At 38.6% G+C, this 25,286-nt stretch overlaps 1 protein-coding gene across 3 annotated transcripts in view; it reads right to left on the bottom strand.

The window, feature by feature from the left end:
• The window catches only part of LOC124168478, a 156,141-nt gene that overhangs the window by 80,053 nt on the left and 50,802 nt on the right, over positions 1 to 25,286 (bottom strand). The window contains exons 1-2 of one of the 3 annotated variants that reach the window (XM_046546757.1): positions 11,593 to 11,722; positions 2,385 to 2,442 (exon numbers count right to left, since the gene is read on the bottom strand). The exons of the other annotated variants lie outside the window; for them this stretch is intronic. The gene's annotated coding sequence lies outside the window, so the exon portion shown is untranslated. Of the gene's footprint in view, positions 1 to 2,384; positions 2,443 to 11,592; positions 11,723 to 25,286 lie in introns of those variants that run through there. 3 annotated transcript variants of the gene reach the window in all.

The raw sequence follows: 25,286 nt of genomic DNA, 5'->3' as shown, positions 1-25,286 counted from the left end.
TGTCGCTTGTTAAAAGTTAAATTCGCTAGAAAAGGTAAGAATGGATATTTCAAAATCCTTTGAAAAAACTAGTAACAAACTAGCGAAAAACTTTTGATACTGTAATCCTCCTAAAAAACTAAAACATAGAATCCCTTAAAGTTTCAAATTAATTCATCAAAATCCTTTGCAAAAACTAATAACAAACAATTAGAAAACGTTTGCGACTATTGACCTCCTAAAACCTAAAAAAAACAGAATCCCTTTAAGTTTTAAAAAGAAATTTTCAAAAAGAAAAACGTTTTTCTTATAAAAATTACTTTTAAAATGTACGAGTAATAATTATCCGTGAGTTGAGCTTTAAGTCAGCTTCCCATGTTATCTTTCGAGTACTTAATCCATTGTTTAGCGTTGAAAAAGGCGCTCATAGTATATTACGGATTACTATTTCAAAATATTCAGCCAATCACGAAAAACAATTATTAAATGGATTCATTATGAGCTTCAGTAATGGATAGTATAGGTCAACAACAGGAATAGATATTTTCTAGAAATATCTATTCCTGTTGTTGGTGATACTGTTGTTGATGGTAATGTGATTCTACACATCCTTTATGAAATCAAATGGAATGGATCAGCATAAAAGGATTTGCATGAACAAAGATCTGAGGCTTTCTCGGCGTATGATAATGTTGAAGTTGTTTCGGGTTTCCCACCGGGTGAGTCTCTCCATCTCTGCCGACGTTTCGATGGCCTTGTCGTCCAATGTCATCAGGGCTGATGACGATGGACGACACGGCCATCATAATGTTGGCAGGGATAGAGAGCCTCACCCGGAGGGGAGCCCGAGACATCATCAACATCGATTTGCTGGAACGTCCTTCAACTTGACCTACATCTTAGATTCAATGAAATTTCTGCACACTTGGGTCAGAGGGAGAGATACAATTCCCGAACACATGAAGACATTGATGGGTGGCCTAACTTTCAGGACAACAATCCGCACATGCCTTTTGACAAGCATATACTCGTAGAAGAACCATAAAAAAAGTGTTTTGGCGATATCGGTGAAAATGGGAGGTTAAGAACTACATATATCAAGTTCTTATCGCAATCCCTGTATTCGGTTAAATATAGATGGGTATATTTTTACCTTTAATTCATCAAACTTTAAAAAAAGTAGAGTCTCAAGTTTTGATGTTAACAATAGGAATTCATCGCCTGACGAAAAACATCTCCTTTTCCCATGAAGTAATTTTTCTCCTAAATTCTGACTCCAAATGGCTATCTTATCCAACTGGTACGGCTCCAGATGCCCTAGTAAGTACTCCAGTCCATAGCAATTACTCGATACGTCAGTAGCAATAAAATGACGTCACAGTAATCTATATGCGAAAGCCGTTTTCGAGAGATTCCTTTGCACCAAACATAATGCTTTGATTTTCCGTAGGTTTTCGGACGTAATTGAATCTTTTGATAATTTTCCTTGGTAAGGGCAAAATATATTATTGACTTTTTTTTATAAAATCATGAAAATACTCCGTCACGCAACCGGTCAAGTTAAACGCTCATACAACGACAAAACTGTTTTGCAAAGAAAATCTCCCATCACAAGGTGATAGATTCCCCGGAAAAAAACCTTCCCTCAGTTCCCAAGAATTGACTGTTAGGGCTAGGATGTCACGCCTTTTTATTCTTAAAATGAACGCATGATTTATACTCGTTAAATGTATTTCTAGGCATACTTTTAAGATTGATCAACTGAGCATTAGGGCCGATTAACGTTCTTGCATTTTTGTCCAGTAATGAAATAGATAAAAAAGATAATTAATAAACTAAGAGGTATTATACAGACATCGAACGATACCGATTGTTTCAACTGTTATTTACTCTTTATAACTGGCTTGGAATGAATAAAATCCTGTGAAACTTGGCGAAGTAGGTTTATTTTCATTAAAAATGACAGAGAGTTAGGCCTGCCACTATGATATTTTCATTGTGTAGGGTATAAATAAGCGGCCATTTTTTCGACACCCCTCAAGCAATATCTTTTAATTTCATCAATGCTAGTAAAATGGCGGCCCTTCAAGGTTCTCTTTATTTTTAGAAATAGGAAAAAGTCACACGGAGTCATGTTTGGCGAATATGGAGGCTGGGGCACCGTCACATTATTGCTTTTGGCCAAAAATTCACGGACAAGCAATAAAATCGGAGCCGGAAATCGCCGAGCTAATTAAAACACGTCTAACATAGGCTGCGACAGACAAAGTAAACAGTGAATACAACTGATAAATTTATCATACTTCAGGGGCATGTATACCAGCATTAAGTTGGCTCTTCAAGAACACACATAGTACATAATATGGAATTAGTAAGGAATGACCTAAAGACCATTAGGAACTCACCCGATGAGAATAAAAGGCAGCAAGCAGATATAGGATCAAAACAGCGACACCTTCTTACCTGAAAAGAAAAGAAAATCGTATTATATCACAATTTCACGGCACCAACATTCTTATTAACCAAACAATTGATGCATCCTAAAAAAATAGTCTCCATTTCACCCAAATCATTTATTCTTCTCTCTTTCCACGTGAATATATTGACCGGGCACTTGAGAAAATTGTAGCCTGGCTGATGGCATGTATGTGTTTATTGAGACTCTCTGGTTGAGACCCTTGTCGGAACCTCTACATTGTGTAAACCTCAACGGATGTATTGGACAGGTTCCGTTGAAATATTGGTCAATGACTTTATTCAATAGTGTGGATGAATTTTATAAAGTTTTTTATCTTCAAGAAATCTTCAAATAATTGGCTTTGCACATATTGCATACAGTTAAGCTATAAATACAAACTATTGGCCTCAATCACTATGGTGTTTCTTAAATAGTAGTCATTTAAGATATATTATAATTAATTAATAATTGAATGAAAATTAAACAATGTTTTTCCACATAAAATATTTATTAGGTCACTAACATGGTTTCAACGCACTGCGTCATCCTCAGGCGAAGAGAACCTAAAATCTAATAAATATTTTATGTGGAGAAACATAGTTTAATTTTAACGCCTCAAACCATCAACCTAATTAATAATTATTTGTTCGCTACATAAAGAACTATGCTTGTAAGTCGGTGCATCACAACATTAAATAAATTCATTCGTCTCATTTTTACATCGCTTTCGAACGCAAAATTTTTCGAGAGCAACTGCTGCATATCAATACAAGTATCAACACACGCTAATGATTGCCCTATGAGAAAAATAAAGCATACCACAAGTATGGACAGAGGTTATGATACTATCCCTACATAGTGAAGGTGATAAATTGATATAAAAGAACTATAGTGGGATATATTTATTGAACACCACGTATAAAATACTATCCCGGGTACTGTTAAGTAGACTCAAATTAAAATCAGATAGTATTGTAGGAGACCACCAAGCAAGTTTTACAAAAGACATATCAACCAGCTCAATAGACCAAATATTTATTATAAAGAAGATGGCCTGAAATAATTGGGAATTTAGCAAAGATATGTACACATTTTTTGCAGACTTCAGGAAGGTCTATGATAGCACACACTGGAAAAAACTATGGAAGTTAGTAGTACAGTATAACATACCTAAGAGTCTGGACAAAGGTATGCGTTAATAACTTCAAAAGAAGGATAGAGGTTGACACAGAATACACTGACTTACTTGACACAAATACTGGAGTTAGGCAAGGGGAAGGACTTTCTCCTAACTCAATATGGCAGAAGAAGAAGCACTAAAGATAATGAGAGATTCCTTAGGGGGAGCTTATCTTCTAGAGAAAATCAACCTGTTAGCCTTCATGGACGATGTAGCCATTATAACGGAGAATAAGGAAGCCCTCATAAGACTGACTACGGTACTCCTTATAGAAGCGGCCAAAGTTGGCCTGCAAGTTAATTAAAGAAAGACAAATTTCATTAAGATCTGCAGGCTTGAAGAACAAGAAAAAAATAGTAGTCATGAATTATAAATTTCAAACAATTAAGTAAAAACCTTGGAGAAACGCCATCACATAAGAACTGGGAACAGACCGAAATTTTGACAAGATTAACAGCAGCAGACAAGACTGGAGCCTAATTAAGCTTTTAACATTAAACTTCTCTCCAGAGGGACTAAAATAGGAATATTTAAAGCGGTGGTACAACTGGTATTTTTATGAGGCTCGGAGGTTTGTAACGTAACAAATACTGTAAGTCACAAAATAAACTAATAATATTTGAAAATAAAGTATTACGGAGGGTATGTAGCCCTAACCAATGAAGAAGGAGAAAAATGGTGAATAAAAAGAAAAAGATAAATAAGATTGTAGACGTAATCAAAAGCAAGAGATGAAACCCGATGATAAGGAGAGCATGGGAAGGAAAACTTCAAAGAAGGAGACCATCAATGAGATCAATATTGATAAGGAAAGGTCAACCACGAGGTGTGTTAAAAACGGACAGGGATTTTTAAATGTCTCGTACTTGGAGAGTCCAGTCGTCAAAAAATGTTTTTACTATATTGATACACATGCCACTCAAGTATGAAAAAAATTTCAGCTGTATTAATCGTTTATTTAGTCATTGGCAGTCGCTAAGGTTAAACGCTTTTTTATGACCTCGGTTATTTTCGGATAACATTCCCTTGCTTTTTAATATTTTTGCCAAAAACAATACCCGTAAGACATTGCTCCGTATGACTCTTTCCTATTTAAAAAATTAAATAGAACCTTAATGGGCCGTCGTTTTAAAAGCATAAATGACGTTAAACGCTAATCGCTGACATAGGCGAAGGCTATCCTAATGATCGAGTTAGAGTAGTGTTTCGAGGATTGGAAGAAACGCTGGCTCACGTGAGTAATATCTACTGGGGACACTTTTGAAGGCGTCAAAATAAATGCAGACGAATGAGTTTTTTTGTCAAAAAAAACTAAAATTCCCGTTATTTTATGAATACACCTCGTATGTTAAGATTTGAGAGAGATGGGAGCAGAATCGTAGATGGCAGAGAACAGAAGGGTTTGGATAAGGCTTGATGGCGCGACCGAAGACCTATTTGGTTTTCAATGACCCCAGGAGTAAGAATAACAGTTGCCCGTCGGTAATAATTCCTTTCCGCAGGTTTCCCAGGCAAACACGATATTTTGATATACATCACATCAGCCATCGAAATTTATCATGAATATTTTCGCTTTTATAGGACAGTGGCTCCGTCTTTTAACGTGGGAGTTTAAATATTTACGAAGATCTACGGTATTTAAACACACAAAGAAATTCTAATTGGAGGCCGAGTATATGATGAGAGAAGAATTTGAAATTATGATGAGTTAATTCTCAAATATGAGGCAATTCCAGTGCTCATAACAACTCACGCCTGTAAAAAGGCACGATTTTTGAAAGAGATAAGGGAATGAGAGCATATAAGCCTCTTTCTTATTTCAAAATCTTACTCTAAAAAGGATAGGCTCAAATGCGGATAATTTGTGAGATTTCTACTCATGGAACCGTTATCAGCAATTACAAATAATTCGCAGGTTTTCCCAACAAATGCTGAAAATAAAATTTTCTCGAATTTCAAACCGGGTGAAGACGTTGAAGATGATAGCAGCATATGCAAACGAAACGTCGCGTCGACGCGTCGGTGCCCCTCAACATAGTTACCCTTTTGAAAACCAGAGTATCTTCATCATCTTTAGTCATAAACGCTCAATCTTTATCGCAGACGCTCAATCGCCAACGCAGTGGCGGATACAGATGGGGGCGCAGGGGGCCCGCACCCCCTTCTTGCGGGGCCACTCGTAATGCCAAACATTGCAGAACCACAATTGTAACTTTTTTATATCATAAGATGGCATTGTCTTGAATATGTGTATAATCACTTTAATTAAAAATTGCTGAAGCTCTGCATGTGACTTGATTATTTTTCATTACGACAAAAGTAAAGGTAACTCAAGATGTCTTTTTCCCCCCACTTTAGTTTTCTCTGTATCCGCTACTGCACCAACATCGATCTTTAGTAATAAATGCATTGTGGAAAGGAGAACAGGGCACTAAATTCGGACGCGCATTTGAGTCGCAGGTGGGCGGACCCAGCCAGCAAGAGAGGCGTGACGCACATTCGCGATTAGTTTTAAGAAGGGCAGCAAAGCGCGGCAGCAAAGTGGAACGGCCGAGAATACAATGAACACCTGGCTCAAGAATCATAGCGGGCGCCAATAGGTAAGCGTCGAAACCAGGCGGAGACTGTCCATACATATACGCTCGAAAGAAAACTATATCCATTCCCATAGCCTACCAAGGACAAACTGCTTGAATTCCAGTCCACTCGAACATCTCAGCGCTTGGTGAGGTCCAGGGTTCAAATTCCAGGAGAGGCTCTCGGACACCCCACGCATTATACTCGAAGTGCGAGGTGGCCCAGCGAAAGGACTGCCCCCTACCCTAAAGCCTGAATCACCGATCATTTTTTTTCATCGCGAAAGTGATCACTATCGCGATCACTATAGAGTGATCACTCGCAAAATGATCGTCGCCGGCAATTGTTTTTCGCGATCGCGATGAGAATTCCCATCGCTATTTTTCATCACTCGTCCGGTCGCTTTTTCTGTCGCTAAAACCGTCCCTAAAACCCCATATCAGCCAATCAGAACGCATGACAGTATGGTGTGATTGCAGCGCAGCGTTTGACAATTGTGGGAACGACATAGATAAACAAACACGCTATATATTTTCGTGATGCGGGTCCTATGAAAACGAGCTGTCATATCGGAAATGATACGAAAAGCAACGGCGGGAGTGACCGTGTGATCACTAGAGCGATCGCTTTTCGCGACGGGAAAAGTGATCGCGATAGTGATCACTTTCGCGACGAAAAAAAATGATCGTGTCATTCAGGCTTAAATGAGTGACAGTCGCGCGCCTGTGGCTTAGTTCGGGGAGAGCTCTACCCTCACCTATCTAAACCAACCTTCGGATTGCATCACTGAGTGAGTCTACGATCTCACAAAAAACAAGTACTTTGGTAGTGAAGATGATTGCTATTATCTACGTCATTATGTGCAGCTAGCCTATCATCCTCAGAGATTGGAATCCAATGAATCCAATGATTGGAATGTAGATGGTCGAGTTGCACATCGAAACGTCGGAATGAGACATGGAGGAAGTTATCGGATGTGAGACCCGAGGAATCTACACTGCCATTGCTCGCCGGAAAAAAACATAAATTACAGCTAGTACCTTAGTCCATGTGGTGGAAATGTTCGACTTGGTAAATGAAAAAAAGATGCGATCTCCATACTAACTTTTACTATACGACTAAGTTTCGAGGCGTAATTTCATTCTCAAGTACATATATAATTCGGACATCATTATTGCACACAATATCTTGGGCTAGAAAGGGGTTTGTGCAACGGGTTAAGGTACGTATTTGCTTCTGCACTTCTTGCGTAGGCTTCTGCGGTCAGCAGTATTTACGAGCATCTTTTACGGGCCAACAGAATAGTTACTGATATAATTATTACTAAAAATATAAATTGAGTTTTCCACGCGCGCCATTATTAAATATCATCTAGCCCGCCTGACACGCCTGGTAAGATCTCACGATTTCCCGGCGAATATGAGCGAAGGGCTAAGGTACCATCATAAGCCATGATGATGGAACACGACTCGGGTTCCTAAGCGTCGCACAGTGGTCTGAAATCGAAAAAAGCAGGATAAAAGTCCAAAATGGCTTTTTTTGAGATAGGGACATAAAAATTAGTTTAAATACTCATAAATTATTACCAATTAATGATTTGTTTTCCATTTTGCATAAACTTGGTCCGTTGCTGAGATACAGTAGCTCAAACATGACCAATTTTTCAAAAACGCGCGCGATCTCGTTTTTTTCCGAAAATCTATGATCATAAGCAGGTGGTGTTGTGGTGGTATGATTTTTATGAAATAAAAAAAAACACAATATTCCTTTGACCAGATTCTTTGGCTGCATTTTCCATGATTTTTTAAAGATTTTGGTTCACATCTGCATGGTTTTACTACACAAAATGGGTACTCATTTTTCGCGTGTAATTTGAAATAAAGTAGACATTATCTTTCGTTTACGAAATATGTAACTTGGGAAATTTACATCATAGTGTAAAGTAGAAGTTTCTTCAGAATAATACGAAGAAATCTTGGAAAAGTGTTTGCGGTGATCTTCCCAAAAATGGTTCACCGCATCACCTCGCTCCGCACGGTCAAATTAAAATAAAAGATACCACTCCGGTGAGCAAGGAGGATGAGAAGACCTCGAAAGCACGCTAAAGATTTGAATCACGTTATCCAATTACGACGCATGACCTGTACTACGAAGCAGCATCAGCACTTACACGAGACGTGAGCGTTCCCGCATCTGGCGCGGCGAAAAGGGGAAGGGCAGACCTCGGATGCGGCGGCTGGTGGATGCCGGAGATAGGCGGTGACGTCACCCCGCACCCAGAAGTCCCAGAGAGTGCGATCACTGGTAAATTTGACTTCCTCATCAACATCCCGCACCATTCGCACGCGAAAAAAAGGAAACTGACACTAGCGTATAATTATATAAAGCCAATGCCTTTCTATGAAAGCTGGCCAAATCAGCTGGCTATTTCTATCTCTATTAACACAGCATTATCTTGTAAACCAGTACTTCGAGGCATTTACAGCCAAACAACATCGACCAGCAAAGAAGATAAATAGAAGATGCCCAAATTTGATGTAATTTATTACGGCGAATTGAGACGAAGCGAATCTTCTAATCGCACGGTCTTATTGGTAACAGATTACACGCCTTACTTACAGATTACGTAAGGTGTAAACTTGAAATTTTCAGGGTACATAATTAGATCGTTGTCAAAATTTGACTGTAAATAAAATTTTACAATGTTGCCTATTACCTATACATTATTTTCTCTGATGTATTTTTTTGAATATTTAAAATACCGGCTGGTTACCCTGAAAATTTCAAGAGTACAGCATAAATTACTCTCGAGTACTTAGTCAGCAACAATGCCCAGCGATAGGGAGGTATGCGTCCTCGTAAGAGGTAATTCCAACAAGGGAGCAGTATTCTTCCCTTCCAAATCTTTCTGTACCAGGGTGATTCGTCGTAGTCATTATAATTGAAACCCAAAAGCCTTCAGAATATCAGAATGAAAAAGTACTAGGGCTAGTTATCACAGCTTCTCGTAACTTCGCGAGGTCGAAAGATGTTGTGTCATTCCACTTAAACCACAATAGTGGATCTCTGGGAACCCATCTTAATACGTACGTCATCAGAACATAAGGACCGTTTATGAGGGCAGATAAATAAAATATAGAGACTCTTTTTATCTCGCCCACAATCCAGAAAACGATTCCTCAAAATATTTACTCGGAGGTATCTCGCAAATGAAATAAGTAAAGAATTTATTAGATGTCCAATTCAATGTTTTCCCGTGCGATTAGTTTCGACGCATCCATACGTCATCTTCGTGCAGTCTATTTACATCATTTAGGCATTTCATTTACATCATTATGTTCCACAACATCTCGCCTCACACCGCTGACTTCATTCAGAGATCTCTCTACAACAGATTTATTCGGACTCGACAGGGATTTGGCCTCCCATGCGTGAATATACGATGCTAATTTCTTTAACAAATGCCAATGTTCCTGGTATATAGATGGCAAGACTTAAAGCTTAAATATATGCATTCACTCCATTTAATGAGAGAAGTGGATGAGCGAAAGGATGGTTTCGGCATTAGCCTGCGTTAACACCCTCCCAGGCGACCACGACTCAACGTCCTCTTCGGCGTTTTGAGAGTTGTATTTGAAGTGCCTTCCCTACAGCACCCAGATTAGGAGCAGAATTTGTATTAAAAAACGTAACGATTGATTAAATCGGATTGTCCAGCAAATAATAATGCCTGGGATTTTTTGGCAAATTTGCACTTCAAAACTTATATAAAACTTAATATATTTTATGAAGCTATTGTTGGTTCATGTCTTATTAATAACTACTGGTGTATTAAAGCATTAAAGTTATTTTTAAAAGTTACAAAAGTTACACGAAGCACAAAAAATAAAAGGCGCAAGTGTAAAAAATAAAAAGGCCGATAGAACGGCCTGCAGGCAACACAAGGGTTAAGACACGTAATAAAACTTTTCAAAGGAGTGTCAGCTTCGGAAATAGTTGAGAAAGAGGACAGCGATCCTACCTCATCGTGCGTGTGGATAGCTCTTAGGGATGTGCTACATCTACGTGTCGATTCATCTTCGAGACGACAATCGTTTCTCGGGCATTCATGCAGGAGGCTTCAGAGTTGGTAACGTTAATAGATGAAGGTTGCCGCAGAAAAGTGCAAATATGTAATATATTTTTTCGAATATCCTGCTCGTAGATTCATTTTTCACATAAATGAATCGAGGCGGAGGATATACCAGAAAACGAAAGTCAGTGAGACTGTTAACTTTAGACCATAATATGACGCAACTACTCCTGAAACACTAGAAAAACCGAATGTACCTTATTCTCGGGTTATCTACTGAAGTGAACATCTATGCTAAAGTTTGGATGGCCACTTTGCATAATATGAGGCATGATGTGCTGGAAGTTAATGAAACAAGTCAAATGAAATATTGCAGTATTTCCACTGAATTTATTTGAGCACGACGCGTTCCCATGCTGCAACACTTGGGAATTTTGTTGCAGCAACAAAACACGCCGTGCTCAAATGAATTCAGCGGAAATACTGTAATTTTTCATTCAATTAATTAATATGGCCAGTTTTCAAATCGCCCCCAGGGCTATAAGTGAGTCAATCAGGCGTCGATTATTTCAGTTTTGCAGTCTTGTCCAGTTGAAAAGACGATAAGAATTCACTCGCGTTTAAGTGTACGTCTTATGGTCTCGAGTGAACCATCTCAAGCCTGAAGACGCCAGTTGAAATGCTGGAAAAACCGCCGTCTCGAAGATGAACCTACGCGGAGAACACCCCGAAAAATTAGCTGTTTTACGAGCTTTTAGCAACAGTTCGGAGTCTTTTCCAGCCGGAAAAAAATCCGATAAGAATTCACTCGCGTTTAAGTATACGTCTAATGGTCTCGAGTGAACCATCTCAAGCCTGAAGCAGCCTTAAAGGACTTAAATAAATGCTAGTCGTAATTTCGTAAGAGAATTCCCTTTTTATGTGTAATTGGCTATTGTCTTAACACCCCCTGCCACACGCCTTTTAGGCGGCCTGCCGGGTAGTAATGCTGTGTGGAGGACATTTCAAGGACAACACTCCGTCCGGCGGATGGGATGTTAAGCCGTGGTCCCCTTGGCGCCTTTCGTTAAGAGCAGGCTAACGCCGACGCCGGGTTTCTCTCCACCCTCCCTTCCATACCCTTCCCTCATGGGGCAAATGACCTCAGCTGTCGGTCGCCTCCTCCAAATACCATACCACCACGCCAGTTTAAATGCTGGAAAAACAGCCGTAATGACGATGAACTGAGGCGGAGAACACCCCGAAAAATAAGCTGTTTTTTTAGGAGATTGGAGCCTCGTACAGCGCAAGATTTCACTCAGCCATGCCATCGTGTCTGCTACTCACGTCTGAATCCTTGCTGGCAAGGAGTATCCTCAGAGATAGCTTGGGGCTCGAATTCCGTCCTGTAGCGGCAACACTCGAAGCACCAACTGACACAGGGACTTTTTAGTGACGGCTGCAATGACGGGACGAGTGAGAGGAGACGGACTGACGCAGGGATACCAATGTCTGACTGTTGTGTTGGAGGAGGAGGGGTGGAAAGTGGGCGTAAACTAGAGCAGGCCGTCCGTCCGCCCACATAGATTCACGGTGGCGTCGCAGTAGGCCCACAAACAAGGGGATTATATGGAGGAGGCCCAGACCGTCCCGTTGAAGCTTGAATCATGTTGCCGCTTAGGTCACATTTTAATCGGTTTCCAGAAAATTCCACAGCGTAGCGAGGAGGTGAAAGAGATCCATTTATTAAGCTAGGCTTAGATTTCTTGAACATTTGAGAATGGATATCTTTAAGAGCGACACGGAGAACATAACATTAGAGCCTCACTATATTTCCAGGAATTTACTTATCATTTTCATCATCATAGTAAGAATAATGTTGTTTTCGTATTGTGGTCAGGATGAGAACGTAAAATAAAGGTGCTATTTTGCACTCGTCAGACCACACCTTGAATATGCAGCGAGCGTAGGGGGTCCGGTGCAGAAAGACTTAATTTGTGAACTGAATTAAATGGATTCTGAATTAATAAAACTCCTCTCACGTTTGGGATTTATAGCCATTTATTTGGATATCCACTCCCTTAACTCCTCTACGAGGGTACAAAAACTATTTAACTAAAAAAATGAATGTTTTTGATACAATTTGGGGGAGACCACGACCCCTTGACCACCGCCACCCATTATATCTTATTATCCCCCTAAACCAGCAACTCATTATATCTTATTTCCCCGTGATATTCGGATTTCGCCACAGTTAGCGATGATATTGGCGACTTCAGTAAACCCATTTAAATGAGCGGTGTGTGATAGCAAATCTAGCGGCCGACTAGAGAATCCTTTATTGTAATACTCGTGGAAGCAAGCACAGAAAACGGCACCATGCCCTAAGGAGATCTAACGATGAAAACGGGAGTGAGACATGAAATGCTTTTTACGTACACGCAAGTTAAGAATAACACGTTACCACTTCATTTCTCGCAAGTGCCAAAAGTAGGAATTATTTTCACAAATACAAATTACAATTTAATACTTTTATAGTACTACATATCATTGTATTCAATCGAGATAACGCAGAAATGTTTTCAAAATTGTAAAATCCAAAGAAAGATTTATCGGTGCGACCGGTTCCAACCGTTTAGGGCATCTTAACGAATCTAACGGGTGATATCCGGTCGTATCAATAACTGATACTGGGTGGATTTTTTAAAAATTTTTTGACTTGTTCCAAATTTACATGAAGACAAGCTCCTACACACCTACGCATGAGAATGTTTATTTTTTCCAAGAAGTGTGGTATGATGTTTCGTTACACTATTTGCTATGGTATTTATTTCCTTTAATTTTCAATATTTATGCCCACTACAACTGTTCACCGTCCGACGACTCACCAAATAATCATTTCTATTATATTGTTAGGCTAAAAAAAGTTTTTTACAACTAAAAAAATGAAGGCATTCGATTCATAAGATAATTTAGGCGGTGACATAGTTTTTTCTTTCACAGCCACGAAGTGCACATGCAGCTTATTACGTGAAGGTGAAAATTATATTTCAGCCTATGAAGATGTTCTCAATAGGGTGTCATGCAGATTTTCATGTAGAATGAAAGTAGAGTTCTGTTTTTTTACTCATCAAGTCACCATTTATTCCCATAGACTATCAATGGAACACCCAACAAATTTAGCTAAATGCAGACCGACGATCGGAGTAAATTTTACGGGAAAAGAAAGGAAAACGGGCATCATGCATTTGCTGTGAACACGAATTAGTGGTCTCATGGGTGGATTCATGCTGCAAAGTTGGCACACATGTTTGATCGAGGGAGTGAGTAGAAGGGGAATATGGGGAGGAGGCGGATGGCGTCACTGGATTCACTTGTTACCATGGGGAATCGCTCAGTTGAAACGGATGCATTTACCGGCAATCATGCTACAATAGTAAGCTAGGCACATGGCTGCTGAGCGTAGATAAAATACATATATTTATAATTTTTATCTGGCATTAATTCCTCTCTCAATGGGATAGCGGAATTACTTATGTTTTGCTGACACATACCAACGCAACAAAAAATGCCGTTCTATGACAACCCGCTCCGGAAACGTAGTTTCTTCGGAATATTCATAAAACGATTCCTTAAATTTTTATATACTTCAGAAATTTTTGGCAGACATGTAGACTTTCTGCTGTGATTTCTTTGAGACAAAAAAATTCATAGCACGAAAAATTTACTGAGAAAAATTTATCATGAGACCGTTAAAGACTAGGAAATTTTCTAATTAAACCAAGAAAAACAAGCAAATGCAATGTTGGCTGCGAGAGAAGGAGAGAGTTCTCATTTTACGAATAAGAATTTGAAAAATGAACTCTTGTTAAGGATTAAAGTCTGAAAACCCAGAGCTCTTAGAGATTTTTTGAAGACCAACATTCACAGCACCCAATTTTTCTACGAAATGTTAGCAGGGGTAAATAATTGATTGTTCTCTTCTAAATCATATTTATTATTTCAGGAAATTAATTTTGAATTACGGTAATTTCCAGAAAAATACTGTTTCACATAAAACTCAAAAACTATTTCTCTTATAAGGGCTGTGAAATTAAGAAAAAACAAAGAGTATATCAGGCTAAACAATAAAGTTTTTTTCCACTGATTGACTTGATTGTACTCTTTATTTTTTGCTAATTTTATGGAGGTAACAAAGCTAAGTATAATGAAAAAACGTTAGACAGGTACCATTAATTACATTAAATTACCATGCCTACTACATCATGTAATTACCATGGTTACAACACCTTCACTCATTCACTGGATGTTTCTACCCAGAGGTTGGTTTCAATAGACGAAGTAAAGGCTCCACCCAGACTAAAAATAAATTTTATGCGTTTGAATTATCACACTCAAGGTATTGGTACCCGTTCCTTTTCCTTATGTACCTTACACATCGAGGATTTTGGTTGGGAATGCCTTCAGAGTTCACCTACGAAATGAACTCGGGACTCACCGAACGGTAACCATGCATTCTGCACACTAGACTACTTCACCCCCTAAGCAATGCGCAGGGTAATACAAAATCTAATTATACTCGCATATTGACGCAAAGACATTGTGAGTAAGCACGTTCGGAGGATTCAATCCATGGCGAAGTATGCGAGGCTTGGAAGCCAGGTAGCCTTTTATTGTATACCTACGCGCTCTGTTTTGCCAACCACGATCGCTGGGAATCGAGTAGTAACATTCCTGGCAAGTCAACTGAAAACAAAAGACGGAGAAGAAACAAAACAGAGAATGAAATAAGCTGACCCCATTTGCTGGGCACTTCGCCCTCTTTCCCCTCTCACCTCTGTCGCCGTTTGATCGTCAATTGTTTGCAAGCATTCATTTTTAGCTGTTTGGGAGTTCACTATAGAACTTCCACTCGCAAAGAAGAAACAGATAAGCTATACACAAAAGCGTTAATTGTACGTATTTGTAAAAAAAAAGACCTTAGAAAAAGTAAACTGAGTTTAAAGATCTACCGACCAATAAAATGCACACCTTAGTATCTTATAATATTTAGGTGATTGCGGCTACATGCAACACCAAATTGACATACTGGAATAGATTTAAACGCTTTACGTAAGGTAAGGACATCTGAAACAAATCATGAGAAAATTGCAGACATCTACTAAGCCTTTCAGAAAAATTTTGACCCCACATTTCCAGCAATCAAAAATAATCGATGATAATTCATAATGAAGAGTTCGTGGAGGTAGCGTGAACACAAAAGCTTTCATTTTTCATGAATGGAAAAAAGTGATTTTTAGGGCTTGACCGATTTTCTACAATTCAATCGAACAAAACTTTGACTTATTTTTACACCCGTATAAACTTTTCTCTAGAACGAAACATATTTCACGGAATAGAGGCGCGAGCTCCGCGCTAAACGCCGCTGGGCCGGGTTTTCGCAGGCCACGTTCACAGTCAGCGTCATCACCTAGCAAGTTTCTTGGGAGCGATTTTCCTAGGGTAACACAAACTGCATTTAATTTTCGCTAAGTTAATTGGCTATCAGTGAGAACACGAGGGCCACGCGGCTGTACGCTCTAAAGTTATATTATATCTGTAGATAATGATTGCACCGACGTACAGATGCATTAAATTACCACCATAGAGGGCTTGAATTTTTCACATCGCCCATTAATTGACCCAATTGAAATCAAATGGAGATGTAACGAGAAAAAATTAAAGGATGGGTTGCTCAATAATTATTTCTAAAAACTGTAAAGTAAATATTTGAATTGCAAAAGTATTGAAGGAAATAGATGCTTCTTTCTAATGTGTTTCAAAATTTTTTGAAGTATTTTAGATGAATGTATTTATTCCTAATAGAAATGTTAAAGAGACAATTCATAGAAATATTTAAATGTTACCTATAAAACCTCCTGATCTGGCAAATACGGCTTTGCGGATCCATACTGCAAATGTCTCTACATAAATTCGTGGTATATGACTGCAACGCTCGACTTTAATCATTCAATTATTCAATCAAACTTGAGATGACATTTGAAGGGATCCGTTGGATCGGACGGTATTAAGTGGTCATCTTGAGATATATAGATCTGATAAAGACAATTTAAGAAGGAAAATTGTATCGCGAAACAGCAAAAGTAAACCTCAAATTAGATGAATTGAAAAAATTATAAAAGGCTTAAAAAATGAAAATTGATGAAGACTTGAAACCGTTAGCTATTACAAGAATTGAATGGAGAGCTTTCTTAACCCTTTATCAGGGGTTTTTTGATCAATTAATATATTACTGATTCAAGTATAAGCCAATTTCAAGTATGGAATCGAAAATCTGAGAAGGAAAACAAATAATCCACATGAACCTCTCGATCACCTAAACGGTATTTGACAAAAAAATGGCACGGAATTCACTTTCGGCAATATATGTGCTGGATAAACGCTGCCGTAATTGAAAGCACTACAAGAGAGGTGACAGGGGCATTCGAGATATCCAGTGATCGGCATTTCTCTCTTAATTGGCGCTGGCGGCGGACGGAGGAATGGACTGAGGCGAAAGGAATTTGAGGCGAGCACAATTGCGTCAGATGACGAATGGAGGTTAAGAACCCCACGGGGAATTCATGGCTCAATCCGCCAAAGGAATGTAATTGGAAAAAGAGATCGTAGACGGGAAAGTGGATCCGCCAAAGGAAGATAAATGGTATGAGGTTATAAGAATGGTTCGTGGCGCCACTAGATGAAAATGCTTCATATTATGTTTAAAAAAAAACTTTTACCATTATATCCCATTGCAAATTTTCATTTTACCATTGCCCTTATGGTTATCTAGAGAAAAACTCTGGAATACTCTTCCTCATTGAACATTCTTTTATTTCTCTAGTAAAAATAAGGCTGGTTTCGCTAGTGGTAGCTCGCGTCGCCTTTCGGACGACGTCAAGATGCTATCATCCCATATCCTTCCATACCTATACTTAAACTGGAGGCGCCGTCGGGCTTTCATCGCGTCGGCGCCTACTTTCCCTTTTTCCTTCCCGTCCTCCTCCTCCTGAGGTGACCATGCAAATAAGTCGTAACTTGGTCCCGGCCCTCAAGAGCGTATCCTCAAACGACCCTGGGCACCCAAACCGATGCCCTGATGTGTAACGGCGCTGTCAAAGAGTTAAAGAGTATAAATAAATTTTGTAAAAAGGCCAAAGATTGGTTGCTATCCCATGATAATATAAATGTTCTTTTTTGATGTGTTTGTGAATACATACATATTATTATAAATTATTTTATATATTATTTTTATACTTTTGTGAAAGGAGAAAAAAGAAATTTATTTTGTTCTATCCATATATTATCCTTTGTTCTTGTCTATTGTAAGTTATTGTCACATATATGTTTCATAAGGATAATGTTTCAAAAATTATATATATACTTGCTTTTGTTTTCTGGCCTACCTTGAATTTAATTTTTAAGATGGTAGCTTCCATGCTGGTTTTTTTTATTTTAACCATTGTAGCTGCCTAAATCTTCATTAATTTTGTGTTGTTAAAAAAATTTTACATTCAAGGTTGGAGAAAAAAATTCATTCATTCATTTAATTCTACGTTGATTCATCAATTTCTCTCTCTATCCTCCCCTAATTACTTCTCTGGATAAATTGCGTGTCCCGCTGCACAGTATAGATTTTAAGGCATCAATTATGCAAAAATATTTGGCAACACTAAGCTTAATGCGCCCCCTAATAAAGCATGGAAAGGAAGGTCCAGTAAGTGTTACCAGTTATTAAAAACTGCACGTAGCTACGCGTAGGTTCATCACTGTACGATATAAATTCAGGTACATTGCAGATAATGATAATTGATAACAATTATTTTTTCCTATATTGAGTTCGAGGAAGGCGCCCAGCTATGACCTAGAATCTACCAGTGAAAATATTTATGGGAAAATATTAAATTTTCCTTTATAAATTTAAATTATCGTAAATATATCATTATCAAATATGAAGCAATGTTCACCGGGAGAGGAAAAAAACATGTCAACAGCAGCGAGTTAGTTTAGGGCATTTTTAAAATCGCCAATGAACTATTTAACTTGATTTGGAATGCACTTAATGATGGACAACGATCATAAATGATAATTTAAGAACTACCTCCAACGGAGGGGACACCTAGCGGTACCGTTTGATGTTTTCTTCGTCGAGAGTAGTTTGTAAACTCTCATATGGCATTACCGATCAGGTATGCTACCATTTACGCCGTCAGAGTTATGTTTATTCCCATCATTCACCAAAGTACTTATTGATGAAATGAAAAGCATGTTACAGAGAATGATTCGTTATTTTAGAGTATTGAATTATGCTGAAGCATAATTCTAATTTTCTTGCTCACACTTGCGCAATATTTGTTTCCGTACTAACAAATCCACCAATGTCAAATTAAATGATTATCCTTTGCTATGGAAGCAAAGGCTATATACTCTGATAATGCAATTCCTTGATTTGCATTACTTCATCTGTAAATACTATGGATACTGTACCTTCCTTTAAAAATTATGTTGGCATATTCATGCATAATTCCGAAGTCCGACAAGCACTTTCGTATGTTTACATTAGAACGCAATTAAAAATGTAAAGAAGTGAAAACTAATGCCTTCAATAATTCTTTTTAGTTATCCAGAGACTAGTGGTGAAATAAAATTCTATTTAACTGTCTACTTCTGAGGTTTATGTTCAATTCACCCCCTTTCTTTCTCCAGAATAATTATCACTGGGTTGTATGACACCAGCAGTCCAGGTGTACAGCAATTGGAAGTAATTATTGATTTCATTCTTCGGAGCTGAATCGTCCATCCACACTTTGCAGGCGCCATAAATATTTATGGATATATTTACCTATATTTTGCCAAAATGTACAACACAACGGAGACACCAGCACAAAATATCATTATATTCTTAACTTATAATCATTCTCACTACATCTTTGGTTGGATCTCATGTATATTGTTCACGTAAGTAATTTATGTTCCAATAAATTTTCAGACAGATGAATGAATAGCAATGAATAAACGTTTAATCAACTTCAGTCAATTAATGCAAGCAATAACGAAATTTTTATAACACAATTATCGACTCACATAATGTGACTGCGATAACCAAAGTCAAACTTTTCGAAGTAAATTCATTAACGAAAGTGACAACGCCCATCTTTACATAAACTGGTTGAATTGAAGCTTTTAGAGATAAAAGGCAATGTCTACAAAAGAAATTTAATGATAGTCCCTTCTAATGACTTTTAGCAAACCAGGTAAGGTAAACAGAATGGTTTCAACTGTAATGGAAGACTGTTCGGATGGAGTGGTGCCATTAAGCTGACTCGTTAACGGCAGAAACAAGCGATGTCGTCCCTACTGTTTCCCGTGGGAAAATTCCATCCCGCTAACAAGGTGATCTATTCACGTACATACGTACGTACTTCGGTCACCGGCCGCCAGGTGCAAACTCGAAATGAAATGACCCACTGACCGCGACAGCGAAGAAATAAAAACCAGCGAGTGGAATTCTTGGCGTTTTTGGCGAGTTGTTTCACTCCGTACACGTGGAACTACAGCGCATGCACACGCGAGAATTATAACGACAGAAGACAGTCAGAGAGCGCTGGCTCGTCATGACTCATGACCGTAAAGTTTATACAATATGTATGCCCACGCCGAAGGTAGGCTGAGCGATACCTGAATACTAATGCGCATTCGGTCAAAATAGCAAAACCTGTGATAGCGGAGCGCCTAAACCACTGGATCATTTTGAGTTTGGAAGATTTATACACCATTTTCCACCCTATTTCAATTAAAAAGGGTGTTAAAATATCTTCTTCGTGGGTCTGACGGACTTATTCACTCATTGATACGCAGCCCACACCACTGAAGTCAGAGCCAAGACAAAGGTTTGACCACAACTAAAGTAAGCAATTTTGTTTTTTTTTTACACCATTAAGGTTAAATTTTGGACTTCCATGGAAAAATAATTGAATTAAAGTGGATGTTTTTTTTATAGCACATTAAAATTACTTCCACTTGTAATATTGAATAAACGTTCATATCGTTTGGTGAGGAAAAGAATGCTGTAATTGGTTATTGTATTAAATATTTCTGTACACTTCGTTTTTCTGATCCAATTGTGATCTTAGGTAGATACTTAATCAATTTTCTCCCATCTCCATGACACAATTCAACCGTATCAACCAATCGTTGAAATAAATAAAAAGGATTCAAGAGTTTAAATGCTTTTTAATTACTTTAAACAGTTAACCATTGCTATAAGAATTCTATAGCCATATTTTCCCATTGTAATGTTCACTACTCATTGAATTTTACCATGTAACATTCGCTAGTATGGATATAATTGGAAAGGAAGAGGCCGATGGAACCAAAAAAGAAGAACTCGCCTTAGCGGTAAACATCACGACTCTGGTATCCAATGAGGATTAACGGACATTAAAAACGGGTACCCTGGGCGGGCCCGCGAAGGTTATGCTCCTTAGGGCCGGAAACCAAGTCAGTGATTTATACGCCCGTGCGTCTCAAGAGGGGAAGGACTTTGGAAGGAAAAAAGGATAGGAGGCGCCGCCACGATGAGATCCCGACGAAGCCTCCAGGGAAAGTATAGGAATGGAAGGTAAGGGAAAACTCTCGCCGCCATGAGGACGAGGGGCCCACTACTAGCGAAACATAATTTAATTTTCCAACAAAATTGGAAGATTATTCTTTAATGAAAATAATCCATCGATCATTTCGTTGGAGGATTTGCGGACAACTCTACATAAAATAGCAATGAAGCAAAGAGGTGATCAGTGGTAAGTATAGAGAATAATAAATCACACCGTATAAAACTGATATCGCCAGCGAAATCCACGTCCATCAGGTGCAAACATAGAAGGGAAGTAGTCATCGCGTGACTGAGAAACTGTCCCTACACCAGGGCAGCTTATACCCTTTTACGGCAGACATTTCCACACTGTTATGATGAGTAAGACGAATATTGCCTTTTATGTCACAGGCTGGATATCAGTCGAGGGACAAGAAACATCTAGAGCGACAATCCTAATCGTCTTCGTCGTTTAATATCGTTTTTAAAATTTTTGGCCAGATGAATAATAAGCAATAAAGTTTTTAATGCACGTACATTTTGAATTTATTCGAATGATCTCAAATGTATCCATTAAAATAATTATCAATCAGTTGATTCTGCGTGGTGCACAGGAGCTTGGCTATCAACGCACTTTCCAAGTATACTAACACGATTTTATCCTGTAAGTTGGCAACCCACAAAACTCCCATAACATAACTACCCCCGTAGTTTAGGCAACCTACAGTGCTAAACATTACACATGTTATTCCACAGACTGTTATCAGTTGAACTCGACCGGTTTCAGCCATTTCTGGTCACCATCAGGAGGATCCATGACTTGTGTGGCGTGAATATATACCAATTGAGAAGGAGATAGGCGAGAAAAAAGAACATTCACGGGTGGCGGAAAACTGAGAAAAGAATATTCCCACATGAATTGTCATAGCTAAAAATTACCCTGAAAAAGAAATAGAAAAACGGACCTTTGGCTTTCCGGGCCACAATGCTACCCGGTCTCCTTGATTCCTGTGGTAAATTACCTGGGTAAACAGTGACGCGTGTTGGGATCTCACATGTGCCACCGAGCGCTGCTAAAGCGCTGGTGAGGGTTCACAGAAGAATGAATATCATGCATTCAAGGAAAAAGTCCTTTCCCTGGACCGCCATGCTTTGTAAAGATCTTTTTTGGGGGTGTCTGCAGCCTTAACCCTGATTAGAGACAAGAATCCGGAGCCTAGTGGCCGGTGCCCAACCCATTACTCCACCACACTCCTCACCATATTAAGTTACTACTGCCTAAGCAACATTCAAACCTCAAATATCGGGCATCGCTTATTATTAAAATACAGTTTTAACATAAAAAATTGTGTGGTTTCAGTAATTCGTAGGATGGTACTGGGTAAATTTCAAGTTTTCTCTTCCTGAGGAGATACATCAAAAGTTTTGTTTATAGACAAAACTTTCGCGACAGAAACCACTAAATGAACAGGATTAATGAAGCAATGACAACCATTAACGAATAAATGTTAAATATGTAATGATTGGACAGAAGTTGAGAATCATTTGGACATTTTGCAAGTGACTATGAGCACAGGTATTGAAGTTTATTAATTAATGTGAAAAAACTGTTTGAGATGAAAAATTCTAAAAATAAAAAACATAAGCTGTAAGTAATTCTGTTTTCAGTTGAACCGTGTTTGAAACCGCACCATTTTTTATGCTGACTCTGTAAATTTCTATACGGTAACTTTAGAGATTTAAATTATAATCAAATACTGATACAAAATGGTCCAAACTAGGTTTTTGAATTTTCATGGGAAAATGCACTTTTTTGTTCACCAAAGAATGCATACTCTTTTCAGGAGTCTTCATAATAATATAACAATATTTCATGAAACCTTATTTCCACTAAAATTCTATACTTACTATTCCGAATCTAAATAAAAATATTTGTACAATAATCCCCATTGTGCGGTTACCTTTAAAAGATTAAATCGGAACAGTAACTTCTTGCTTCATATTTGTAAAAGAAAGCAGAAACGGGTTTTACAGGGTCAAGAAATACTATCCTGCGGGCGCAATCTAACAAAAATATCCACGTTTAAACTGAGAATGCAGTAAAAAGTGACCCGCATTCAGACGGGTGAACTGATTCGAGCATTTTCTCAGCCAAAGCTGGTAGGCACAGTGGAAAAAAATTATTTCCTTGTGCACCGGCTCGCCAAATCCGAGTTACTTACAGTGTGCTTAGCTCGTAATCACAAAGAAAAATGCCTGGAAAACCTGCACGATAAAATGTCTGCGTATTTATAAAACTATGTCGTTCGCACAATTCACCTTATTCGTGGTTAGGTCGCTTTCATCTCGCTCACTTGGCTTTAAATACAAAATTTAGGATATCATGCGCAAGGGAATAAAATATTATTAATTTTTGTGACCTCAAAACGTGTTTTGAACACGGTATTTAAAGATTCACAATGAGAGAACGAAAAATTTGACTCAAAGAAATCTTGAAGAGTGGCCTACGTTAGACCGATTTCCTAAGTAGAACGATTTTCGATTAAATTCCTCAGTCAGTCTACATTTGAATTTTCCTGCATAATTCACTGTGTACGGGTGTGCACTGTGAATTTCTACAGTCAGGTTACTGAGGGGCCGGAAAGATCTAGGAAATTTGGATAAAACGGAGGAATTCTAAAAAATGAATTCCACGCGTTGCTAAGTTTATACTCGAGTGTGTGTGTAGTGTCTCGATTAAAACTATTTTTTAACTGATCTCAAATGCCTCATTAAGCAATTCTGTCCCAGAAGTTATTGGAACGGCATATTAATTTGGTGCTGTCCCATTTTATTTTGTGGTCCCTATTGTAGCTATTTTTATCCACAGGAGACTTATCGGGCTGTCTAAGTCTAAAATTCCTCCGTTGCTCCTTCATCCTGCTGGCTATCCTGGTGGTGATTTATGCTGGCTCTCAGCGCACATTTTAATAGGTATACAAAATGTCCGAAGGCCACGAATGCAGAGCGTATCGAATATTCTTAATATTTGCAACATAGTTTTTGTTATCGAGAAGATCGCGAAGAATAGCATATAAAATTTATGAATTTTATAAATTACGCCATCACAAAAATAAAAGGTTAATGATCATAATTATAGCTTATTGTCCTTAAATATTAAATATCTTGAAAGCGGAGTGCTTCCCACCTCAAGCAGCTGCAGCAAAGGTAATAACGGTATGTGAAACCCATTTTTGTTAAATATCTGATGCTTACTGGTGGTCGTATAGGAGGAAAGGTGTTGGAGCTGAAAACAAGGAACGAGTAACGGAACACATTGATGAGAATAGTAGCTTGAGAAGAAAATATAGAAATTATTCAATATTCTGGAACCCTACACCGATACTGAGGCGTACTAGTAAAAGAAATATGTCGAAATATCTTGAGCGGGATTACCATTCCAATCAAACAGCTGTTCATGGCGATTCCTTATCCTTATTATTTAAATTACATCCATCTAAACCAAAAATGCCCTATGGCAGTGGCAAAATACCAATGGTGATACCAGTCGACATTACTAAAAATATTTTCCTTTTAACTTTTTTGTTACATCACGTAGAAAAATAATGGAAAGAAAACTATGGCGCGGGGCAAAAGCCGAATTAGGCAGCCCGCATCACGTGTCTATCCCTCTGTGCTGTTGACGAGATATCACGTCATAAATAAAAAATTGCACAGCTAACAAATTACAGCCATGGAATTTATTTCATTATTTTTCCCAGCTCTTTTGGCATCCAAGCATGCGTTTTGCATCAAAAAACGGAAGCCGCACAAGGGGAAAATTTTGACTTTTACATGTTCATCATTGAAAGTGTTAAATTTGGATCACTATTCCGTCATCAACGCGAGTGGTGTCTTTCATAAACTCGTTTAAATACATAGCGAGTGACAACACATAACACTGGGGAATCCTCTCATTACGTATTCGCAATCGTGAGGTTCTGAGCTAGGATCGTGGATATCATGCATCAAAGCTTGCATCCTACCTAGTACGCTTTTTCTTATCATTGGTGCGGTCCAAGTTCCATTCATGTTCCCACTACGACTTACCAGCCGCTGACCAATCAAGCTCGATCTCTCTCCCTCTGCGACGCGATTGGTGACTTCTGTAAACCCATTTAAAAGCACGGTGGGTGAGAACACGTTTAGTGGCCCACACGACAATCCTCCGTTGTACCATTCGTGGTAGGTCCCATGCTAAAGATACTTTTTATCCTGTACTCGCTAGTACTCTTTGAATCACGCAAGGGCAAGTATCTTGTGCATCTGGATTTTGAGGATGAACGGAGCATGACAAAGGGTGCCACGCCCCCCACGTCAGGGTGCAAGGAGGAACAGGGGGGAGTGTCACGCGAGAGATATAATCGCCATA

Source organism: Ischnura elegans, chromosome 11 (genome assembly GCF_921293095.1).
Source record: "Ischnura elegans chromosome 11, ioIscEleg1.1, whole genome shotgun sequence".
NCBI classification, from domain to species: Eukaryota; Metazoa; Arthropoda; class Insecta; order Odonata; family Coenagrionidae; genus Ischnura; species Ischnura elegans.
The sequence above is the reverse complement of the archived record's forward strand: the minus strand, read 5'-3'. Positions and strand labels throughout refer to the sequence as shown.